The sequence below is a fragment of the Ixodes scapularis genome, unplaced genomic scaffold, assembly GCF_016920785.2.
Source record: "Ixodes scapularis isolate PalLabHiFi unplaced genomic scaffold, ASM1692078v2 PGA_scaffold12__126_contigs__length_90152505, whole genome shotgun sequence".
NCBI lineage: Eukaryota > Metazoa > Arthropoda > Arachnida > Ixodida > Ixodidae > Ixodes > Ixodes scapularis.
The window spans coordinates 74,725,403-74,747,526 of NW_024609838.1; positions in this window are offsets into that span (position 1 = coordinate 74,725,403).

Consider the following 22,124-nt stretch of genomic DNA (forward strand, 5'->3'; position numbering starts at 1 on the left):
CCAATTGCCCTGTGGGCAAGGCGTGGGTAAAACAAAACAAAATAATAAAAAGAAACATATCCAAAATACAACATTTTAAAGCATCGTCACCAGCGTTTTCTTGTGTAGTAGAGAGCCTATACATTCATAGCCCCAACCATATTCACTGCTGGGCAACCGTGCTTTAGAAATATTCGACGCTCGATGAATTTCTGTACCGTAACCGCTTCAATGTTCCTCACAGGCTTGGACTCAACAAATTTCGCCAGATAGTCGATGGCGACGATGGTGTATTTGTAGCCTCGAGAAGTCGTAAATAGTCCAATGATATCTAGCCCTATGTGAAACGGGGAGTGGAGTTCAATTTGTTGCCGCAGTCCAAAAGGGACCGCACATGACATCTTCATATGTTGGCAGAGATCGCAATGCGTGACAAAGTTCTTTACGTCTCTGAAGGGTTTAAGCCAGAAATACTTTGTGCGAATAGCTTCGAAGGTGCATCCGATGCCCATGTGTGCGCAGTACATTTCTCTGTGGAATTCGCGCAAAAATTCGGCTCTTTGTAAAAGAGCGGTAACCTGGGCAAGTTGGTGATGAATAAAAAAAAAAGCGTGCAAAATTATACGAAGGACGAGGCTCTCACTTGTCCTTCGTCTAACGTTTTGCGCTTTTTTGGCTGTAATCTTCGGCTCTCTTCGAGTCAGGAAGGCAGACCGAGAAACGTTGATTGTGGGGCCTTGATCGCTCCTGTAAAGGACTTCGTTATGAACAACGAACCTATGTTGTGCTCATCTCTGCTGCGTGTGTGTACCAGTACTTCCGCCTGAACACGTCCTGGCAGTACAAATCCTCATGTTGGTCACGTGAAAGATCCTCATTTCGTTGCAAAAAGGCAGAAGGTATGACACAGAGAACTTTGTCACGTAGCTCCCGTATAGACTGCGGAGTTCGGGAGAGGCAATCTGGCTCTCTGTGTAAAGCTGCTGACTTGTAGATGACCTCGAAATCGAACTCATGCAGGAATAGCGACCAGCGCAGTAAGCGTTTATTCTCTTCATTGTACCGCATCATCCAGCAAAGACCATGGTGGTTGGTAACAACTTGAACCTTAGGACCCATGAGGTACGGGCGAAGCTCATCCAGAGCCCACTTGACAAAAGAGATTCCATTTCTGTCGATGTGCAGTTGGACTCGAACGCTTTGATGGAGCGACTCAGGTACACTACTGGTCTGAAGTATCCATCTTTGTCCTTTTGCAATAGCAATGCTCCAAGCGCAAGCTTGGAAGAGTCGGTGTGGACTTGGACGCCAAAGCGTACGTCTTCCGAGAAAAGCTTAAAAAGAGTTTGTTCACACAGGGCACCCTTCAGTGCCTCAAAAAGTGCTTCTTGTTCTTTATTCCAGAGGAAGTTTGTTTTGGTTGCCTGGAGCTCAGCTGGTTGGTTATTCATGCTTGTGAGATTTGCCAGCTGTCTTGTAAATTTCTTCCTTCGTCCAGCTGGCAAATCTCACATGAAGTTTGTTTCTGTCTTTGGAAGTTCGCCCAAAGAAACTGCGAGAGCACTGCGATTCGGGATAAACTTCCGGAAGAAAGATGTCAGGTCCATGAAGGATTTAAGTATTTGGATGTTGCGGGGAACCGGAAACCTATGAAAAGCTGCCAACTTGGAAGGGCCAGGAGATACTCCATGCTTCATGACACTGTGTCCAAGGTACATGACTGACGTAAAAAACGAAAAAAAAAATAAAATCTGTGGCTTAAACTTCAGGTTCGCTTCGTGGAACCTAGAAAAATGTTTTGCAAGTGCGGCACGTACTCGTCCAATCTCTTGCTTTAGACAAGGCAATCGTCCGTGTAGACAAATGGGAGGTCGTACTTGACATTCTCGATGATAGTGTCTGCCGCACGCTGAGAGATAAACAAAGCACCCTTGAGTCCAAAAGGCATCCTCAAGCACTCATACAGTCCCAACGGGGTAACAAAGGCCGTTTTGTTAACATATTCTGGCCGCATGGCAATTTGATAAAAGCCAGAAACCAGCTCCACGACAGAGAAAAACTTGCTCCCCGTCAGAGTCTGCAAGGAGTCCTGAATTCGCGGAAAAGGGCACACAGTGTCTTCAGTGACCGCGTTGACCCTTCATACAGTCTCCACGGGGTAACAAAGGCCGTTTTGTTAACATCTTCTGGCCGCATGGCAATTAGATAAAAGCCAGAAACCAGCTCCATGACAGAGAAAAACTTGCTCCCCGTCAGAGTCTGCAAGGAGTCCTCAATTCGCGGAAGAGGGTAGACGGTGTCTTGAGTGACCGCGTTGATCCTTCTGTAGTCGACGCACACACGTATTGATCTTCCTTTTTCGTGATTAAGACCGAGGGGGATGCCCACGGACTGCGCGATGGCTGCACAATCTTTGCATGAATCAGATCCTTGATCATCGCCTTGACGAGATCAGGCTGCGCCGGCGACAGTCGACGTGGTCTCTGGGAGATAGGTATCGCATTGTCTGTCGGAATGGCGTGTTGCTAAAGCCGATAGTTTCCAAAGTCACTGCTGGTTTGTGCGAAGCAAGCCATGTTTTTCCCAAGAAGCTCTTGAACTTTCTGAAGCTCTTCAGGTGCCAGTGTTGAACAACTGTTGAAAGTGACACACTCAACCGACAGTGGTTGGTGTCAAGGGCCGACGATTTCCAAAGCATACGGGCGATCCAGGTCCTCCGGCGAAGGCAGGCTTGAGCAACTTAAAATGGACGCAGTTTTGTCGTCGCTAAGCTCGATGTCTTCGACACTTGTGACCCCCCGAGCGACTCCAACAGTGGCATCAGAGGGCAGATCCATTGGTCGAGATGACGGGTGGGCCACGAGCACGTATAATGTGCTGTCGGTCGTATTCATAACCATTGGTTCAAATAGAAGACAGTGGTGGTCGTAGAGTAATTTTGTTCCGCTCACCTCTATTTTCTTTGACTATCCTCGGACAAGATGCTTCAGGCGTGCTTGAACAAGCTTTCGGGATCGCGGAGGTATTAGCTGTTTCGCCGCCAAGATGACCTTATGACATGTCGTAAGCGGAGTCATCAAAAAGCTATTTGCGCCCCAATCGATCATGGCCTTGCACGCTGTCAGAAGATTGTCATCAACGATCAACGTTTCTTCCTCAAGATGTGGGACCACGATGACTGCCTGGATCAGCGACTGTCCGTCAGCTGTCACTGCGGTAGTGACTTCGCCGAGGTTCGTGAGGGATTGACCACTTGCAACATGAAGACTGATAGAAGAAGTTTGAATAAAAAGGTGCAACTGGTCGGCGATGGAAACGTAGATAAGACTTATCATTGCCACCAAATCCAAGAAAGCTGTCCAAGGCTGTCCTTCCAGTTGAACTTGAATTGTTTTGATGCCCACTCCTGCGCCACATGGGATGCGGCTAACTAGTGATGGCCTCTCGCAGGCGTCAGAGGCTTCATTTTGTAGCTCCCCTGCATCGCTGCTGCAGCGGACTCAAAACGATGTTTCCACGCCAAAAATTGTGGTGTGAGCTCCTGCCGACACCACTTGACTAGAGCCATTAAATGAGCTGCGCTTATAGTATCGGCACTCTGTTTTCCGACATTGTTGTGGGCGCCGCCATTTTGGTGCTTGTGGAGAGGAGACGCAAGTACCGATCGTCATGATTGAAAAGTGCGACTTCCTCAGGATTAGGCTCAGTGTTAGGAAGCTCAGGCAATATTGCTTAGTTCGGAATTAAAAACAGCGCGGAAAGACGAGGACCAGACAAAAAAGTGACACGGACGTAGCGCTGACTTACAACTGAGTTTATTGAACGCAAATCGCAATATATATTTGCGGTGTCACAAATATATATATATATATATATATAATATATTTGTGACACCGCAAATATATATTGCGATTTGCGTTCAATAAACTCAGTTGTAAGTCAGCGCTACGTCCGTGTCACTTCTTTGTCTGGTCCTCGTCTTTCCGCGCTGTTTTTAATTCCGAAGTATGTACCAACTCGCCCAAGCCTCAACTTTAATGTTGCTTAGCTTTGTCACAAACTGTTTAAGCATTTGTGGAGGACGGAAAAGCGTTTCTTGTGATTTCAGGTAATGGTTCAGATAACTAACAACCATAATTTTAAGCCACAATCTGGGCGAGTGCTGTTACTCTGGAGCGTAGCTTATTTAGTGGCACTACGCGTGACGAAGTATCCGCTCTTTTTACACTTGAGGCTCAGCGGACAAACTTCGGGAAGTTGAAACGAAAAACGCCAAAGATCCTGTGAAGCTTTTGACAGGCGCTGAGGCGACACGTGCTGCTTTTTTTGCTTCTCGCGTGGATAAAGAAACTGCTGACAATGGCCGTCGTCCGCGTTCTGACGAGGCGGCACCGGGTCCTGCTTCGAGAGCAAGAGGGAGGGCGCTTTCTTGGTTAACTGCGCAGTTTGAACTGGCCCTGCTGCTATAGCCGAAGCCGGTGTCTTTGGTTGGCTGAGGCTACCTGGTCGAGACTCAGGAACGAGCCCAGCAATTCATCCAACGAAGCAAAGAGTCTGTCGAAGTAGTAATGTAATTTAATCATAATTTTTAAAAAATAATTTTGCGATCTCTGTCTGTGATCTCGATTTGCGCCCAAAACTTGCTCTCTCACAGAAATAGACTGGGCTGGAAAGTGAGTAGACCTGCACCGAGCGTTGTACGCATCACCACTTCACAAGATATACATTCATAACCACATAGAATAACTAAAACAATTTCGCAGTGGTACCGAGCCAGTTCAAGTCGACGCTTTCTTCAGATTGTCGGATGAGCACACACTGTATAGGCTGGCACAAACGTCGCTCGTATACGATGACACGCACGTGGCACCAAACCCACAACGCACAGGTGTCAAGCGCCGCTTATATACACATTACTGCATATTCAAAAACGGTCTCATAAAGCTTTTCGATGTTACTACAGAAGCAGGGGATAGTTTAGCAAAAGGAAGGTTTGTTGTCAAGACTAGTGTTTTTGCAGCCTGACTCTTAAGATAGGGATAGTTCGGATTAGGCACAGTGATGCGTTTGCCGCCGTGCAGTGCTGTCGTATGCGTCACCGTAATGGTATATTGATATCATGGGTGATCACCAGTTACACTACAAGCAATATTGAATGGCAGCATTTATATTGCTGGCCATGGCTCGAGTGTCTGCTCGCACAGTCACCAGCATGAATCAGTAGGTATGCAAAGTTAGTCATACAAGTTTTTGTCATGGCAGGAAGGAATGTGAATGTGGTAATTTTAGGGGCCGTAGCCTGATGAACAATTGTTGTCTGTCATATCACACAACTTGCTGGGCATTAGGTGCCTCACTGCTGACATAAAAGGTGCAGCTACCACCCTGACCTTCCAGTGTCACTGGACAGTGGCTAGTGGATCCTGTGCAGACATGCTCTCTGGCGCACTTCGAGCAGTGCTGGTTTCATGGGGCTTTGGAAAAAATCTTGTATTTGTGAAGGCATGCATGTTTTCATTGCACAAGGAACAGTCCTCTTACTACACTGAAGTTTGCACACACTTTTGAAAGTTCCCTGTAATGAGAGTTGCGAATATGGTTGGGGCTAAGGACGCATATAGACTATCTGCTAGAGAGTGAAACACTGGTGACTATGATTTAAACTATTGTATTGTATTTTGTATTTTATTTATGAATATTTCAAGCTTTGACAAAAGGTTAATTGGTGGGTGCGGGGTACTAAATTAGACACAAAAACCGCCAGGAGCATTGATAAAGAACATTAGAAGCAGAGCTAAAGCCCCAACACAAAGGACAAAGAACGAAAGTGAAGCTAAGTGAAGCCAGCATGGTCTCCAACTAATGCGCGAACGAGCGCCGGTGTCGTATAAGAAAACGTGAATAGAAGCACATTTGTATGTCGGGCAAATCACGGAAAGGTTCGGAACAAATGTTACGAGGCAGTGTGTGGTTTAATGCGAGGAATGTTCACGCGCTCACCCTTATCCTAGAACCAAGTCGAACGAAAGGGACCGCGTCGTCACTTCATCCGTCGTGTTTCATCTGTTTGGACACATCCGGCGAGATTTAGCCGAGCTACAACCTATGACGTAGCCAAGTCAAGTCAAACGTACGCCTGCTTGCGCATCCCTTCTACACGCTTCTTTCCTCCTTTACCTTTTATAATAACGAGCGGGTCCGTGTTGCAACCCTCCTCCCTTGGCGCTCCCTACTTTATCGCTACAATCAGCGTGAGACTCCCTCTTTGTTGTCCTCTATTAGGGAGTGTCCCCATTTTGAGGGCGTTTTGTTCTTTTTTTTGGGGGGGGGGCTCCACCCAATCCAGATACGCTACAACACCCAAACGATGTTCGGTACCTGGCCCGCCCTGCGTTTCTTCAGCAGACTGTGACTATAGACGCTTTACACACGCGCCAGATTAGAGCCGCCATTGCTGACCTTCTCCTGTCTCACCCTGATACCGAGCCACTGAAATGGGCTTGACGAGCCTCCACGAAGGCCAAGGCTGGGGAGAAGGACGCACTAGAGTAAACCGTGGCAATAATCTAGCCTGCAATGTTAATGATGATGTGAAGTAATTGCAATAAGACGAAACTAAAACTGAAGATCGGTTACGGCGGCGCCCATGAGTAGCTGCTGCAATACGTCTATAGTTTCGAGGCACGAAGAGATCACTGTTAGCATCAACACCAGAGTCCCTATGTCGCCGTTTTCTTCCGAGAAAAAACACGGTTAGAGAGCAGGCACTACTGTGATTAACCACCCACGTTTAAGAAACTAACGTTGGAGGAAAGAGTTTGAAACGGGGCCTGCAATAGTAGGACAAGGACATAATAGATATTACTCAATTTAACTAAATATAAATATTTTCTGCTCCAAACTTTCACACTGCAATTGACCACAAAAGCACGTTTATTTGATGCATATATTGTGACAGTATATTTAGAAAGCATGCATAAATCAAAACTTAGCAATAAGAAGCGAAATCTTAACATGCTTCAGCACATAGTAAAGTTTTTTTAAAATTCTTTTTCATATTTAAAGTAGAAAACGCTTTTGTTGACCGTTAAAACACTCTATTGGGCAAAAGAGGAAATGACAGCCATGTCAGAAGTACATTCTTCATAGATAGAATTATGAGAGCGTGTTGGATAAACATCTTGGTATGCGAACGCGAAAAAAGGCAAGGGACACACAAAAACACGTCAAACACGGACAGCGTGCCTGACGCTGTCCGTGGCTGATGTGTTTTTGTGTGTCGTTTGTCTCCTTTTACGCTCGCATACCAAGATACATTGTTTAATCGGCTTTTTTTTTTTCTTTCATTTACCAGGTGTCGCAAACGCCCACAGCAACTTTTATTTTTTAGATTGTCTAGAAAAACATGAACTACGTTCTGGTCCGTGTAAACGCTGTCGTTTTTAGTTCAGACGTTTGATTTAAGCATGTTAAATAGGTGATACTAAAAAAAAAAAAAAAACTGATTTTGGTAAAGGTTTGCGATAAGTTAGTTTTTGAGCAAGCGAAACCGAATTTCGATATTTATATAAAGTGATTAGATGAATTTTTGGCATCGCTATATTATGAGAAAAAGCGCGACTGCCGTGTTTGTGAGTCTTGAGACACGCGGTGCGCAACTTAGTCCAAGCTCCACGTAGATGGGCGTACTTAAGTTACAGCTTCGTAAAACGATAGCGCAAGATGGAAATCTTCCACGAGCCTTTTTCGCTCGCGTTGGTCTGACCGCACGACATTACGTCACGTCATGGCGTCATCCTCACGTCAGGTTACACGGTAATGTCACGCCACACCTCTGAGTGACGTAACACAGTGACGCCACATTACACCAATACGTCACGTCCTACCGTGACGTGACACGATACTGAGACGTAGCGTTAAACGGTGGTGGATCGCTGCACCTTTCTGTCACGTTGCACAGTCACGTAAAGTTGCACAGTAACGTCAATTTACATCATAACGTCATGCAACGCTGTCGTGTTACACGGCACTGTAACATCTCGTGACAATGTCGAGCGACTTATTGACGGTTTTGCCGCCGAATGTGAGTAGAAATCGATGCCACAACAACAGACGTCGAGTCGAAACTTTAATGTCACGTGTCATCGTGACGTCATTTCACACGACGATGTGAAGCGACGTTACATTACGTAATCTAAAGTTTTCAATCAAAAACGACTACACTCTGTGTGCTGCGTTCGACAGCGGTAGCTGCTGCGTTGTTGAAATGCACATTTAAGATTGGCCTTGATCTATTATAGTGTGCAATGTTGCATGTTTCTTTGCTTTCGGTGGGATTGATGTTGGGGCGTGTATGAGGAGATATGTGCTTTGGTGGAACAATTGTGCGAGATGTTGCGTTTTTTTTTTTTTTTGCCAGTCCTTTTTTTTTAGAAAGGGAGAGCCCGTGACCGCGCCTGCGGTGGAAGAAGCAAAACTACTTAAGCGAACTGTTCTGTAGAGGCGCGGAGAGACTCGAGAATGGAGCGCTCTCCCCTTGATAACGTGTTTTTTTTTTTTTTTTAAACGTCGGAGGCCTGCAGAGTTGAAGGGGATTGGAAAGAAAGAGAAATAAATTTTATTTTACAACTCAATTCCGAGTTGTTGTATACATTATTCTTTTCCAGAAGTTGAGGAGTCTTCTTCGTGAGCCGGGTGTTGTGGAGGGGTGGTGGCCGGGGGAGAAATGATCGCCCGTATGTGCTTGGCTAGAAGAGGCCAGAGGGTTTCTTGGAGGTCATTTGGTGGGGCTACCCAGCTCGCCCAGGTATGGGGAATGGTTGGAGGGAGGAGGTTACGTGGGAGATAGGAAGATGAGAAAGTTGCCCTGGGGCAAATCCAGTATGTGCTCTTGTTGGAAGGGTATCCTCTGCAAACCTGGCATTTTGGTTGGTCGGGGCGCCTTGCCCCGTGTGCGGAACGACAGGGAGAAGAAGAGCAGTGCCTCCGCTGCAGAGTGGGGTTTTGTATTTGTACATGATAATTTTTGTTTTTCAGAAAGGGGCACTAAATGCCACCGTTGTAAAACCCCATGGAGTGCTGTCACTCCTTTATTCTATTTGACAGAATGCCTTAGCCATGCGATTTCTCTCTCTCTCTCCGCTACGAAGCTTGTGGAGTTCGAGGACCGGCCGCAAGGGGCGCAGCCCAGATTGTGGGCGGGAAGACCGCCGGGACGCTTGAGTTCCCCTGGCAGATTTCCCTACATCTCATCCGGCTCCCGAACATCGACTTAGGCCACATCTGCGGAGGATCCATCATCAACAAACAATTCGTCGACACCGCGGCACACTGCATCAAGGAGTGAGTTGAGCGTCTCAACGTCAGCTGTACCACATTTCCGGAAAACAATCAGCGAACTATGCGTTTTACAGATATTAAATCTTATGCTTTACGCGGTACTAACATGTGAGGGCTTTACTAGGATACGTCTTTTTTTATATAGGTCATTGTATTTATTTATTTATTCACGTATTTAATATATCACATAGTGCCTGATAGAGAATTGAATGAGGAAAATTAAAAATAATATTGCACGAAACAAAGGTGGACAGGAAAGTACTTGGCGCACACAACGTAATATGCACATTAAAAGAGCAGCTGAACATTCAAGCTAAAGGACAACATTTGCATATGTAAAAAGGTGTCTTAGAAAAATATCCTATTTCCACATATAGTAGTTTACAAAAAATGTGATGTCAACGAATATGACACGTCCCCGCACATGCACCAATATGAAGGTACGTGTCGGATTTTGTCAACGAGAGATTGGTATTGGTATTGGTATTTATTGCGTGCCCAAAACACCGTGAAGGCTTTGATATTGGTGCACATAAAAGTCGCAATGAGTTGAAGATGCAAAGGCGTGAAATAAAGGAGTGACACATCAGTCATAATAAAACAAATCACAGACACAAAGTAAAAGAAGGCATGGAAAATAAATCATACTGCCCAAGGCTATTACAAAAAAGTTCATTTCTATGCATTCGTGATCCTTCAATCTGCTTGTCGGGATAAAGCGTATCGCAGAGTCGCTTATGTTAAGCTGGCGCAGTAAGCTCGTCCTACTCAAAAGATCAGGTACATCGAAACGACCATGTATGAGTTTCTGTAAGAACACCACATCTCGGCAATACCTGCGGTCAATTAGGGTTCTGAGGTTTAAAACTTTAACAAGAAAATTATACTCGAAATAGAGTTTCCCGTTAAAATGCCTATCATAGGCTATGCGTATCAGACGCCTTTGTGCCATTTCAATGCGTCTGCAATCGCTATGTGATAGAAAGTTCCGCACAACAGACGCAAATTCAAGTCGTGGCCTAACCCAAGCACAAACAAAGCGTAATATAAAATCAGGTACCTGGAAGTGTCGAGTCAAACGTGAGATCATCCCGATCACTTTAAGACCGGTACCACAAATGTTAGTGACATGAGATTTGAATAGTTTACAGTCTACTAGCACTCCAAGGTGCCTGACTAAATCAGATCGAGCAATAATACAGTTTCCCAACTTGTATTTACAGCGTAAGGGATTATTCCGTCTTGTTAGCGAGATTACCTTAGTTTTTTTGGCATTCAAAGGCAAGCGGTTTAACACTCACCACTTAGAAATGCTCAACACATCAAATTGTAGCGCTTCACAGTGTTTTTCGGAATGAATATGTGAAGATAACTTTATATCATCAGCAAATAAAAGCATCCTGGCAGATGTAATACACTTTGAAATATCATTAATGAATACTAGGAATAGCAATGGCCCCACTACTGACCCCTGGGGTACTTTTGAGATTGGAGAGAACGCACTTGATAAAACATTACGAACACGAACAAAGTTTTTTCTCGATGACAAATAACTAGAAACCCAATCACAAAGCTTAGGTACAATACCATATTGTTCGAAGTTTCGTACACGCAAAAAATTATCAACCATATCAAAAGCCTTTGAAAGATCAAAATAAATCAAGTCAATCTGACCGCTTTTCGAAACGACCGGGGCTGCTTAATGAAGAAATGTACAAAGGTTAGTTTCAACGGAACGTCCTCTAATGAAACCATGCTGTTGATGCGTAAGATAGTTTGATAAATGAGAGAAAAGACATTGTTGCACGATTGTTTTAAGTATTTTAGGAAAACCGCATGAAAGTGACGCAGGGCGGTAATTTGACAAAATGCAGGCATCGCCCTCTTTATGAATGGACACAACTACCGGGTGATTCTAGGAGAGGCCAGGCTCTTTAAATTGACTGCAATATTCGGTTTTTTAACCTATCGCGCTACGACTTTGTGCAGCGTTGCCCACAGATGGGGCATTTGTTTATGTAAAATTTGCAAAGAGCGAACTTATCCGAGGGAAAAGTAAAGAAGGAAAATGGCTTAGCTCCTGTGGAAACGCAGCGACGCCACCGGTCTTCAAACAACACGGCGCCATTTCGCACGGGAGACAAGAGATGTCGCAATGAACGCCGACAACGAACGAGCCTACGGCGCCGAGAGCCGGCGTCTTTAGCAGACAATCTTTTCGGCTCAAAAGCGGTGCGCGTTCCGCAGGCGGCGACAGTCGCAGTAACAAAAACAGGCGCGTTAACAAGGAACTGCAGCTTATTGTCAGCTAAAAACGCCGGCTCTCGGCGTCGTATGCTCGTTCGTTGGCGGCAGTCGGCGTCGCGACCGCTTGCGCCATCTCTTGTCTCCCGTGCGAAATGGCGCCGTGTTGTTTGAAGACCGGTGTCTTCGCTGGGTTTCCATTGGAGCTAAGCCTTTTTCTTTCTTTGCTTTTTCCCCAGGTAAATTCGCTCTTTGTAAATTTTACAAAGAAGAATGCACCATCTGTGGGCAACGCTGCACAAAGTCGTATCGCGATAGATTAAGAAACCGAATTTCGTGGTCGATTTAAAGAGCTTGGCCTCTCCTTGAATCACCCTGTAGTACATACATCATTCAATCTTTACCACGCAATCGAACATCAATTTTCTTGTTAAAAAATGATAAGCGATGGGGTGGTTATGATTGGACAATGTGTCTTGTTATCACGGCACTTATGGCTTCTCTGAGACTAATACCCGTGCCACATGGGCAACTCGAATGCCATTTACATCGAATGACATTTGTGTGATCGGCGAATCAGCTCGCAATCTGTCGCGCGTGGAATGCGCCACGGCCGGAGTGTCACGCGCTGATTGGCATTCGAGTTACCCGTGTGGCACGGGTATACACCAGTTGAAAGAAGAAGTCTGCTGTGTACGTGTTTGTACTACTAGTCCTTCGTGTTTAGCGCTTTTGATTTTCTAGAATACTACTACAAAATTATCTCTCATATATGTTTTGTTATATTGTTTCAGTCGCTACAAGTCTCCATCCAATTACATTGTTGTGGTAGGAGAGGAAAACCTCGATGTTATAGATCCGTACGAGGAATGGATTCGAGTTGTCAATGTAAGAAAAAACATTTCCTAAACTTTGCATGCTAAGTTAGAATCTTCTTCAAACTGCCTTGGACAAACTTCTTGGCTTGAGGGCAACAGCTCATAAATCTTCTATTTCTACGTTTGCATTCGCAATGTTCAAGAGCATCGTGTAAACATATTATGTTTGTCAGATTGAACCAAACCTTAAACAACTTGTGCTTTAAGAAGGGACAGTGATTGACAACTTTCTAAATACAAGTGATTATTCAACTTATCTAACTGAATACTTCATTGATCATCTCGTGCATTTTTTTGTTAAATATTAAGCACAGATACTCTTACAATCACCCGTGTGTGCCTATCCTGCATACTAAGGGGATCTGACACAAAAAGAATACGTAAATTATATTCCACAGAAACACATAAAATGATACCGTCCCAATAAGGACTTGAAATGTGCACCGCTGTTAATACTGTTACATATTTTCTAGTTGTCATGTTATAACAATCTTGATATATATTTTATTTATTCATTTTATTCAGAATACCCTCCACGCAATTCATTCAAGAGTTGAATGAGCTTAAATAAACAATTATAAGCTGCGCATATTAGTTGGAGCACATTTAAACAAAACAATATCAGTGATGTCGGCAGTCAAAGCGGGAAAGCGGCGCTATTCATTCAACGTTTGGCGCACCAAAGAATACTAAAAATATGACGTTTTAAAGACTTTAATGCCGACCTAATAATCATGAACAATGCCAGAAGGTATCTAAAATGGTGAGCTCAATATTTTGTAAAAGGTTACTGTGTTCTGATAAAAGATTTTATAAAAAAGACACAAACGAAAGATTTCACGACGATGCACAAGGAATGGCTTTGGCTAATGGCTAATGACTTTTTTCAAAGCAGTAACGCTGTAAGTGCGGTAACAGCTGCTTAGGATGAAGCGTGCGTAGCGATTTTGGACAGATTAAAATGAAGCGATTAGCGATCAAAAACTGGGCTCTCACACGGCAGCAGCATACTCTAAATATTGGACGAATAAGTGTTCTGTAGAGATTTAGTTTTAGTGATGACTGAGCGAGGAAGAACTTTCTTCTCAAGTGTCCTAACATGCCGTTAGCATTGTTCATCGCATATTCCACGTGAACTTTCCAAAAAGTATTACTCGCTATATGAACACCAAAGTATTTACACACAAACACCGAAGCTAGAGGTACATTGTTAAGATGATACGCATGAAGCAAAGATTAAACAGGTAACGCTGCCATAGATTTGCGGTTTTAGTGCCTAATTATATTGTCCACTGGTCGCACCCATAATATATTCGATGAAGGTCAGATTGTAGGGAAATAGCATTATGTATGTACGTAATTGTCCAATAAATTACACAATTGTCACCAAATGAGTAGGAGAAATAAAAGACGTCCAGAACCAAATCATTTATGTAAATAGAAATAGTGGCGAGCCAAGGACAGAACAACCGGATTGAATCATTACTTGTAGAAGTGGCCAGCTGAACAATATAAACCAAAATGCAGAGAACAAAATTATACATTCACACCGCTGAACTGGAAACCCTTTAATTCGGCTTTCTTGTTTTTTTTCTTTCTGTTACAGTGTAATGTAGTTGACTTGAGCAGTTTAGAATTATTATTATGAGCAGCAACAAGCTCTAGGTTGATAGTTCAAAAAAGCATAAATTCAATTCAGTACTCGGTGGTCGATGCTCAGTGGATGAAATTTAAAAAGTAGTAGTTGGTGAGAAACTTTATCAAATGCTTTTGCAAAATCCAGAGAAATGCAGTCAACTTCATAAATGACAGTAATAATTCTGGAGAAGGGGAGCGAGGGGGCCAAAGAACAAACGCAAATCCCTAAACACAGCTGGGTGAGTGGTGCGCGACCGAAAACTTCCGCCTTCTCCTGGTATCAAACCAGGGACCTCTCCATTTCCAGGGGATTTATTATCGTCAGTCTTGTACAAATCGCTTGCACCTTTGCAAAAATTGAAATATCATCATAACTTCATAAAGTTTATCGAGAGAGTGGTGCAGATCATGTGTAAAGAAGAGTATTTTAGTCTCGCAAGAGAATTGTTTTTGTGAAACCATGTTACGAATATGTAAAGAAGTTATTTGTTCCTAGAAAATTAACCGATAGCGAGTAGATGATCTGTTGAAAATTTTCACATAACGCACCTATTAGTGAAATTGGTAGACATTGGTGGGTCATTGTCATTATAAAATATTGTGTATTAAAAAATATATTTCAGTTAGAAAGAAAAACGGCGCTATCGTCGATGAAGATATACATGTATGTGCGGAAAATTGTCTATGATAAATTTAGATTACTTGAACTGGAACGCCTTTAAAATGTATTTCTGCATCTTGTGAGCCAGTGCTACGCACCTGAACCAAAAGCGGTTGTGAAGGCTCGCTCCGTAGCGGCTGTGGACGGATACGCGGCGACTGATATTCCGCAAAACAGAGCTACTGCGCATGCTCAGAATCCTTTTCCACAGCCCAAAAAACAAAGATGGCAGCGCGCAGGAGGCGACTAATGAAATGGTGTGGAGAACTGCGAGATTCTACCTAAAGAAGCGTTAGACCGCCCTTATACACCCCTTTCTCCCTAAGGGAAAAACCGATGGGGATTTTGAATAAGGAAAAACTGTAGAAGCTTCAACATAGGCCCCTTAAAGTTATGTCTAAAGATTTATTTTAATTGTATTAGCAGCAAAGACGGGATTACTAATTAAACTTTAACTGCAGTCCTGCCTGCTGCTGCACACTCAGCGGATCGGGAAATGCGTTCTAGCCAAAGGCACCCCTAAATTTACGAGAACGCCCCAGTTACTTTTAAATGTCTTGTTTGCTTTTTCTGCGGTTCTTATAGTGCACTCCAGAAATATTGTTTGCTATAGCTTTGTGCTATATACTTTCCGTAATAAATTTTCTTTACTTAATAAGGTTCCGCACATGCACCCCTTCAGGTGATAGTCCTCTGCCAAAGAAAGAAAACAGTGAAAACTCGATTATGGAACAGAGAATCTAACTGGATTTCAGGTTTTCAAAAAGAAATCCAGTTAGATTTTTTGTTCCATAGTTCTGTTTATACTGTTTTCTTTTTGTTTGTTTTTTCGGTAGGGCTGTCATGTCAAAATTATCACGAGAAGGTAAAAAACAGAACAGCCTCAAATATATATGCATTATTAAGGCTTTACCCTCATCAAAAATGACATTTCATTTCATTTCATTTATTGTTCTCTCAGGGCCCGAAGGCATTACAGAGAGGAGTGGGGTTTTTTTGAACGGAAACATATGAGTATAACGATACATAAGGCAAGACATAAAACAAAAGTTATTGAACATAAAAAAACTTAGTAATGGCAATTTTAAAATCAGTAGCATCAGTTATCGATACTATGAGTGCAGGAAGGCGATTCCAATCTATTGAGGTCTGAGGGAGAAAGGAGGCCTTGAAAGATGAGGTGTTACACTGGGGGACGCCCACTTTTAGATGGTGATTAGTTCGTAGCGAAATGTAAGATGGTTCTAAGAATAATGTTTGACGAAGTGTTGGATATTAGAGTGAAAAATCTTCTGAAAAAGACAAAGCCGGGATATTTTACTGCGAAGAGAGAGGTTAGGCAAGGAAAGGGATGCTTTCATAGATGTGACGCTGGATGTGCGATGATAGTTCGAGAGAATGAAACGAGCGGAACGATTTTGTATGGACTCAACAGCGGATGAAAGGGTGATACCGGGGTCCCAGATAGAGGCTGCATATTCCAGTTTAGTACGGACTAAAGTCTTATAGATTAGAAGCTTTAATGAAACAGGAGTAAGGGAAAGGTTTCTTTTGAGGTAACCTAGTAAGCGATTAGCGCTATTAGTGACATAAAGCGATGGTTAGAAACTGGACATTCAAAGTATCAAATTACCGCGATTTTTAGGCTTTTCATTGCTCGCTTACAATTTACTCATTTTGTTTGAATTTTTATTTCCGTCAATGCAGATTACAATTCATCCGTCGTGGGACCCTGATTTCTTGAACTACGACTACGCTCTACTTAAGCTGGCGAGAGCCCTTGACTTTGCTGGCCGCGAGAACTTTCTGATGCCCATCTGCCTTCCCTTAGAGTACTGGGAATTCAAAGATGAGAAGTGCATCGCTACCGGATGGGGGTTAACCAAAGACAGTCAGTATTTACGTCTATTCTCACGAAACGATGTACTCACAACCACGTTCCATGGCATTGTCTTCCTAGAAGCATAGCGCCTAACTAGGAGTCACTTGACGACCAATACATTCCTCTTTGTGTCCAAGGATTCTCTAGTCAAAACAAATGAACACGGACGTTTTATCGTCGTTTTAGGCCCATATGGGATATAACTTAGGTTCATCAAACACAATTTATCTTATATAAACGCGGGTTGTAAGTGTGTTAAAGTGTAAGATGGTGCTACAATAGTAGTAAAATTGACGGAACCAGTTTGCATAGGGAGCTTCCGGTAAGAACCCATGAGGACCATAGTCACAATTTCATAAAAAGTGCCTAAGGTGCTGCTAAAATAAGTTTAGAATACCCAAACAACCCATCCTTGTTCTATTACTTACCTAACCACTATCTGACAGATTTTAATATTAGAAATTGAGCGAGTAATTTCCCAAAAAAAATTATAACAACCAACCTTTTTGAGGTTGGCCGGAAGAGCAAGGTTATCATTTTTGATGTCTGTATCAAAGGCCAAAGAGATAAAGCGTCTCACTGCACGCTGTGGCGGTATTGCTGCATGCAACATGTGGGCAATCTGCGTCGAAGCTAAGAATAACACCATCAGTGCGTTTTTTTTTGGGTTTGGTTGCTTTATCAAACTACATCTGGGTATCGTGTTTTATTCACTGCGTCGCGATCCACCCTGCAAGATCTTTCCGTTTTGAGGGCCTCTCCAAGAATGACTCACCAAAAGAGACGCATTTATAAAACCGCGAGCATTTATTTGCATGAACCGGAATTACTTCATGATTACCTAGAAACAAGTAGTCTGTATTATATGGAAGTGGTTGGACCAAACAATCACGTTCTTTGTCGCGCGGTATTTCCAATGCTTAAAACGCGAATCCATTCCCCCGACGTTTATCTCTCGAGCAGTTCTCTCCGCCTTTCGATGAGAATAAAACATTCGTAGATTGATGATGATTAGGAGTTTATTGGCGCAGCAGCAACGAAGGCCATAATGCGCCAAACTTAACGTATTTAGAGCATACTATAACCAAAGTTTACTTTGAGGCTACATATTTACAAATGATATAAATATCCAGTTTGTTTTAAAAAGTCTAAGACACGGCTGAAAGGAACTAAAGGTTTATCGCCAAGCAAAAACGAAGGATGAAATGGGAGATGGTCCCTAAAAAGTTCGACAAAACATGATTGACGGAGTGGCTGATGGGACGAACAATGCCACAAAATGTGCAGCACGGTCAGAAGCTCTCCACAATGTTCACATAGTGCAACGTCTTCACCACGAAGCAGATACTGATGTGTCACACGGGTGTGATCTATTATGAGACGACACCGAAGAACCTCCACACGACGTTCTCTGTTGTAAGAGCTCTCCCAAACGCCCAGAAAGGGCTTGATAAAGCGAAGTTTGTTGTTGCTCTCTGTATCCCTTTCCAGCTGCCATTTAAGAAAAATAGATCTCCTCAGAAGTGGTTTCAACTCTTGGTAGGGTAAGCAATCGAATGTTATAGATGAGCCTCGGGCAGACACGGCCAATTTATCCGCCTTTTCATTGCCCAAAATCCCAGCGTGGCTGGGCACCCAGCAGAACTTAGTGTCCCGACCGCGTCGCAGGGCGTTGTTGATCTTACCCTGTAGATGTTGTACAATAAGGTTCTTTGTGGGCATCAGGGAGGACACAGCCAAGAAGGCACTTTGTGAGTCAACAAGACTTACACCTTTCATTATACTATCGCCGAGTAAATGTTGGACCGCTAGTAAAATAGCATAAAGCTCTGCGGTGAAAATGCTTGCCCTAGAGTCAACTTGCGTGGCTTTGCTGTAGGAGGCGGAATACAGAGCACACCCTACAAAAGACGACGATTTGGACCAATCTGTATAAAACTCCTGGTAGTCTGCATATTTTTGTTGCAAGGAGAGCAAGTCCTGCCGGAGGATTTGTGGTGAAATGACCCTTTTAGTGTATTTTGCGAGTGACCAGTCACAGAAAATCGGCAGAGCATCCCAAGGAGCAACCCTATGAGTGTTTTTAAGGAAGGGAATCTCATGAAGGGGAATATTAAGAGATTGACAAGTACTTTGCAAACGGAGGCTTAATGGTTTAACAATGCTCGGCTTGTTTTCGAAAAGCTGTGAACTTCTGCAAGTATGAAGGGCATTGTAGGAGGGATGTTTTGGATTTGAAAATACTTTGTAAGCATAAGAGACGCTGAGGTACTGCCTCCGTTTCTCGATGGACATTTGATGCGTTTCAACATACAAACTCTTCACAGGAGATGTGCAAAATGCACCTGTAGAAAGTCGTAGTCCAAGTTGGTGTATTGGGTCAAGCACCTTAAGAGCAGATGGCCGCGCTGACCCATATACTACTGCACCATAGTCGAGGCGGGATCGAACCAAGGTGTTATACAGTCGTAGGAGACAGAGCATATCAGAACCCTCACGACATATGTGACAGCACCTTTAGGATGCGTGATGACATCAAGCATTTCCGTTTTAAAGTTTTCAGATGGGGCACAAAGGTAAGTTTCTTGTCAAAAATCACACCCACAAATTTGTGTTCTTGCTGGACTGATATTTCAATGCTATTAAGATGCAAGGCAGGATTAAGAGACAATCCCCGGCGTAATGAAAAAGGAACACAGGCTGTATTTTCAGGAGAAAATTTGAAGCCATTTTCGTCTGCCCACTTACACATCCTATTGATTGTAAGTTGCAACTGTCGTTCACAACTGGAGAGGTTACAGGAAGACACAGAGATTTGCACATCATCCACATATAGAGAGTAAGTTACTGATGATGGCATCACCTTAGCTAGACTGTTAATCTTAGCAGCAAAGTGGGTAACGCTCAGCACTCCTCCTTGAGGAACACCATTTTCTTAAGAGAAAATATCCGACAGTGTGGAGACCAATCGGACTTGAAAAGTTCTTTCGCTGAGGTAGCTCTGTATGCAATGGAGCATGCGGCCCCGCACACCACAGTTGTACAAGTCACGAAGTATTCCGTACCTCCATGTGGTATCATATGCTTTGTGTAAATAAAAAAACACTGAGACACAATGCTGCCGGTGTACAAATGCGTCACGTATAGCCGTCTCTAGGCGAACCAAATGATCTGTGATCGCTCGTCCCTCCCGAAAGCCGCACTGGTTTAGATCAAAAAAATTCTCAGTCTCTAAGAAATGGACAAGACGACGATTCACAAGCCGCTCATAAGTCTTCCCTAAGCAACTTTTGAGTGCGATGGGATGATAGCTCGTAGGAATGGAAGGGTCTTTCCCTGGTTTCAAAAAAGGGATTATGTGGGCATGTTTCCTGCAACGAGGAAAGACAGCGGCTTGCCATAGATGATTAAAAAAAATTAACAGACCGTTCATAGATTCAGGGGACAGTTTCCTCAACATTTCATAGTGGAGTCTGTCTGGCCCTGGTGCAGACTGCTTCTTTGCACCAAGAACGACCTTGAGTTCACACATTGTGAATGGTCTATTGTAAAAATATGAACCACCCTCCGACATCGAGATGGGCTGCTTTTCAACAGTCGACTGGAACTTCTTGAATTTTTCGCTAAAATTAGAGGAGCAGCTAATAAGCTGAAAAGGCTCCCCGAGAACATTTGCATGATCTTGCAGCGATACAGAGGGGGAAGAAAACAGAGCAGTTCGGATTTATTGGTAATCTCCTCGAACTTTCCGAAGGCGATCCCACACTTCTTTAGCTGGAACAAAGCTATTTAGAGAAAATATGTAATATTTCCATGATGTCCTCTTCGCCTGTTTCCGTGTCCAACGTGCCTTGGCCCTACATTTTTTTTAAATTCAAACAGGTTAAAAGCAGTGGGATAACGGCGAAATATACCCTATGCCTTGTTTTGTTTCCTGCGAGTGACTGTGCAGTCCTCATTCACCCAGGGTTTGCATCTCTGGGGTAGGACGTCGGATGTTTGCGGAATAGAAGATGCAGCAGCATTAATTAGACATTCAGTGACAAACACCGTCGCCTCCTCGGGAGACATACTGCGAAAAAGCGATGGATCCAGTACGGCATTTAGCCCAAAAAGAGCCCAGTCAGCCTTCTCTAACTTCCACTTTGGAAGGCGGGTCGAGAGCGAAGGAAGGGGTATTGAGCTTTCTAAAATGATGGGGAAATGATCGCTGCCAAATGGATTATCTAAAACCTTCCATGAAAAGCACGGAAGTAAAGCTGATGATGATATGGAAAGGTCTATTGATGTAAAGGTGTTATGAGCAGCACTAAAAAACGTTGGCTCCTTTTTATTCAGAAGACAGAGCCCGGAGGATAATAAAAGTCGTTCTATAAGTCCACCACGGGAATCCTGACGAACACTACCCCACAAAGGGTGGTGGGCGTTAAAATCATCTAGAATTAAAAAAGGCTCAGGCAGCTGATCTATGAGTCCTTGTAGTTCTTGAAGCTGCAGTGGAACTTTGGGTGGCAAATAGAGAGAGACGAGGGTGATGAGTCGATCAAGGAGAACGCGAACTGCTACTGCCTCGAGTGGTGTTTGTAGAGGAACCTGAGCACACACAACCCCGCTCTGCACTACTACTGCGACACCACCAGAAGGGTTAGGAGAAAGGCGGTCCTTTCTGAAAACCTGGTGTCGGCGTAAGACCTGTGTGTGTTTGTCATTCAGATGGGTTCCCTGCAAACAGAGTGCCACAGGACGAAGCTCATCAAAAAAAAAAAAAAAGAATTAACGTCATCAATATTACGAAGAAGGCCGCGACCGTTCCACTGCAGGATAGCTAATTGTTTAGTCATAGCAATGCTAAAATTAAAATAAACTTTAACTTATAAACTGCGAAAATGGGTAAAAACAGGTTACTAGGGTTTAAAATCAATTTTTATGCGCGGAGCGTTTTTCTTTTCTGCGCAATCATTCTGCTTCCCACTAGAGGTAGTGGGAGCAGCGAGGGAGGACTCCGATCCCGAGAGGATAGCCTCGTCGTCGGATCTGAGCCCACACTCTTCCATGGGCTCTTCCGGTGGTGTCGTCAGCTGACCCTTAGGGGCCAGCTGCTTCGACGTCTCACCGGGCTTCCTCGGGGCAGTGGTTCGGGGTGGCTAGCCCCGGCCCCGGGGGAACACAGGGGCAGGGGGGCCATCCTCTGCTCGAGGGTGGATGCTGACGGGCCAGCACCCTCCCTGGGCTTGGGACATGGTGCCGCTGGCACCATTCTTGCGGGTTTGGGTGGGGACTCCGACGAGACCCGCAGACCGTCCGGAGACGTCTGTGTTCCCGCCGATGCCATTACTGGCCGTGCAGGTCCCCTACGCACGACCTCGGCATATCCACCTTTTGCCAAGAAAGAAAAACGTTTTCTGGCCTCATGGTAGGGAATATTTTCCTTTGCCTTTAGAGTGAGAACTTCTTTCTCTTGCTTCCACAAGGGATAGGAGCGAGAGTATATGCCGGGTGAGGA